Below are 4,171 nucleotides of genomic sequence, written 5' to 3'. Positions count from 1 at the left end.
AAAACCCCGAAACAGCCAAAAGACCCCAAAACAACTGACATAAATGGTGACTGAATACAAAGACCTCTCTTGATGAATTACAGAGGGATCAGATTGATTGCATCTGTGGAAGGAGGTAGTGGCGAGTTTCAATATCAACAGTCAAAACAAAGCAGGCACTGAGTGTGGAACAGAGCATCAACTACTAATATACAAGTTCAAATTAAGCCTGAAGAAAATGAAAATATGTCCACAATAACCAAGATATGATCAACAAATGAAAAACTGTAGTATATTCACACAATTAAATACTATGCAGCAGTAAAGATCAATTAAGTATTCATTAAGTACAACACGAGAGAGTCTAGACAACATTATGTTGAGTTAAAGAACTCAATTACAAAAGGACAAAACCCAAGGACAAATAGCAGAAGACTGCTATTGTGGTAACACTAGGGTAACTGAGGGGTGTTTGTGGGGGTAGGGAAGAATAGAAAAGTAATGGGTAAACAAAGAACCCTATAAGGACCAAGTGATAAGGGAGAATAAATCTAAGAAAAATAAAGATAAAGACAACATGCCTATTGCAATCTGCAAATAAGAACAAGATATATAAAACTGTTTAAAGGGAAAGGGGAGAAGGGGTGTGGAAGAAAAGGAAAGCATTAGGACAGCAGAGGTTATTGGGAAGATGAGGGGTGGGGAAATAGACAAGGTGCAGTGGAGACTTGAAGAGGCTGAGAGATAAAAGTAACAGATCGATAGTGTGGTGTCAGAAACCTTGAAGATAGGCTTTTCTGTCCATTGCATTACCCTCTGTTGGGGACATGGTTTCTAGTTAACTGTGTCACATGGCCTTCCAAATCATCAACAGCTGTGGGACTAATAAAAGAGAAAGCTTTCCAGACTGAGAGACAGTGGTGGAGAGGTGAAAAGACTATGAGAGACACTGCTGTGAAGAGACCATGGCAAGCAGTAACCAGAGGAATCCTGGAAATGGAGTCACAAAGGTTTTGTTTGCTGGGTGATTGAAGGAAAAGTCGACTTGTAACTACTCTGAAATAAAGTTTTCTGAGGAAATTAGAGGTTAATTTGTGCTGCTGAACTAAATGTGGACTTGTGCTAATTGAGGAATTGTGTCTTGCTGTGAATCTGGTTTGTGACTGCTGGACTAAACCTGGTCTTGCAATTTATGATATTCTTTACTTCCTCCACTTTCCAGTCTATTTCCCCAATAAACCCCACAACTGTGCATAAAGTCTATGAATCAATTTGCAAAGAACATTGGACCCAATGATTGGTAGAAATAGGTGCAGGAGCATGTGGGTGCCATGTCTGACCATGTAGCTATTTGTATGGTACTATGGATGTATTCTTTTTGGTACAGTGACTCTGTGTACTCTTTCCATCTTCTTTTAATGCTTCCTGGATCATTCAATATTCTGTCCATAGCATCCTTAAATATTGTAACTCAAGCCTTGGATTTGCTGTTCTTCAGTTAATTCAGCTTAAGAAATGCTGAGGAAGTTCAGCCCTTTTGCTTTTCTCCAGCTCTTTGCACATTTCATTATAATACTTTACTTTGTCTTCCTGTGTTCCCCTTTGAAATATTCTGTTTAGTTCCTTGATTTCTTCCCTTTGCTTTGGCTTCTTAGCACTCTAGTGCAATATTCAGCGTCTCTTCTGACATCCATCTTAGTCTTTTCTTCCTCCTCTGTCTTTGTAGTGATCTTTTACAGTCTTCCTTGAGAATATTCTTGTTACGCTCCCACTGAAGCATTTGCTACAGAAGGTCAAGGACTGTAGTCTTCAATATGGATTGAAGCCTGACATCAAGAAGACAAAGATTCTTATCACTGAGCCAGTTGGCAGCATCATGATAGATGGAAGAGATTGAGGTTATTAACAATTTCAGTTTTCACGGCTCCACAATCACCACTCTTGGCATCAGCAGTTAGGAAATAAAAAGATGAATTGCATTGAGGAAGTCTACTGTCAGACTTGGAACCTCTCTAAAGTGCTAAAGAACAATGATGTCAGTCTAAAGACTAAGATGTGCCTGACCCAGGCCATGGTCTTCACAATTACTTGCTATGCATCAGAGAATTGGACAATGACTAAGGATGATGGAAGAAAAATTGATGTCTTTGAGTTGTGGAGAAGAGTATTGAATATACCATGGACCACAGGAGAACAAATAGGTCTGTCTTGGAGAAGGTGAAATCAAGTTTTTCCCTGGAAGCAAGGATTTTGAAATTCTATCTCATACACTTTGGGCATGTGGCCAAATGGGACCAGTCCTTGAAGAAGGACTATGAATATGGGAAGGCTAGAGGGACAGTGCAGGTGAGGAAGACCCTGGGTAAGATTGACTGACATGGTAACTGGGGCAATTGGATTAGGTGTGTCAGAGTTAGTGAGACTGTATCAGGATAGGGCAGGGTTCAGAGCTATTGTACATAGGGTCTCTATGAGTTGCAGGTGACTCACTGACATATATAACAACATGGACATTATTGATGGGGACAGTTTCCCTTTATGAAGCAGGTAGAAGTCTGACTCAGCCACCTCCACATTGTATCTGTTCCTTTCACACTTAGTGTCAAAAGTGGGATTCATTGCTTCACACTCAGAGAAACATGGTTTGGTTTTGTAAATCTGGTGTTTAGGAAGATGTACAGTTTTGTTTTTTTCTACAAAGTAGGGGAGAAAATTTAACAGGTTATTTTTGCTGGTACCAAGATGGAAAGAAAAGTTGAGAGGCTGATTTTGTCTTGAGATAAAAGGGTAGAAAATGAAGATGAAACTAATAATTTCTTTAAAGTTTCTGTATGATGTGCTTTTCCCTTTATGTGTCTTAACGTTGAGATATATTGTAAAAGCGAATATGAGGGATATGTAGTATTAAGATATAGTATAAAAATGATTAAGGTTTTTGCTGACTTAGTGCTAAGATGTATTGTAAAAATGATTAAGGTTTTTATTGATTTACCTATGGCACATAACAACAACAACAATATCGATCTTGCTATATTGAGATATATATTGCGGATTGTGGAAAGTATGATATACTTGACAGATATTGATGTATTCTTCTCCATAGCAATGTTAACAAATACTAGATAATAATGGGACATATTGTCATTTAGAGGAAGAATGTAAGCCAGTTCTATATTTAAAAAGGTAAAATTTGCCCAAAAGAATGCTTGCAATAAGTAGGAGAATTTAGTACAGAGTATAGAGCTTAGCCTAGGAAAAATTAAGCCACACCAAGTACTCTGAAGAGAGTTATATTTGAAAGAAGACAAGTAGAAAGAGAAACTTTGCCAACTAAATGAGGCAGGGTAAAGCTTATGCCTATCGGAGTACCCTCTCCAGGGCTTGATGTTAAAGCTGATGAGTATGCTTAATGCATGGTGACCACCTGGGTGTACTTGATGAATGGAAGTGGGAAGGATCAGAACCTCCTCTCTAGGGCTTGATGTTAAAGAAAGCTGGCAAGTATTTTCAACTCATGGTGACCACCTGGGTCCACGTCCACTTGATGAGTGGAAGTGGGAAGGATTGAAACCCCCTCTCTAGCACTTAATGTTAAAGGAAGCTGGCAAGTATACTCAACTTATGGTGACCCCATGGGTCCACTTGATGAGTAGAAGTAGGAGACATGCAGTAATGAAGAGAGAGGCTGAGGTTGGACATGTTCCTTTATCACTGTTCGTCTTGCATGATGAATGGGTGAGCAAGGCTTGCTGATTTGTGGAGAAAGGAGTCCTGAGGATCCCTGATGTGTTGACTTAGACCATGTGGGGCTAAGATTTAGTGAACAGATTAGTCGGACTGAAAACCAGAACGAAATGTGGACTCCTGAGTTTGCTAATGCTCATTTCGACCTAGCCATGGAGGGTTGGGGATGTGCTGACCAGAACCCAAACAAATGAAGAGATGATGTTTCATTCTGAAAGCTAGTGTTAATTACTGTTACTTGATGGTTTGCTCTGGACTGTACCTTGGTTTACAGATGCAGATGCCCAAAGTTTCAACTGTAATAGATATTTCATAGTAAAAGACATGCTTGTTTCCTCAAAGTACTGGTTTGATAGGACTGGACAAATTAGAAATTGATTATATGAGGGGATTAAGACATAACAAGTGTCTACAATCAGGAGAAGAGAAAATAGATGAATGGGACCTT

The sequence above is a fragment of the Elephantulus edwardii genome, unplaced genomic scaffold (assembly GCF_000299155.1).
Source record: "Elephantulus edwardii isolate Elephantulus edwardi_28Jun2011 unplaced genomic scaffold, EleEdw1.0 scaffold00243, whole genome shotgun sequence".
NCBI lineage: Eukaryota > Metazoa > Chordata > Mammalia > Macroscelidea > Macroscelididae > Elephantulus > Elephantulus edwardii.
This window is presented reverse-complemented; position numbering follows the sequence as displayed.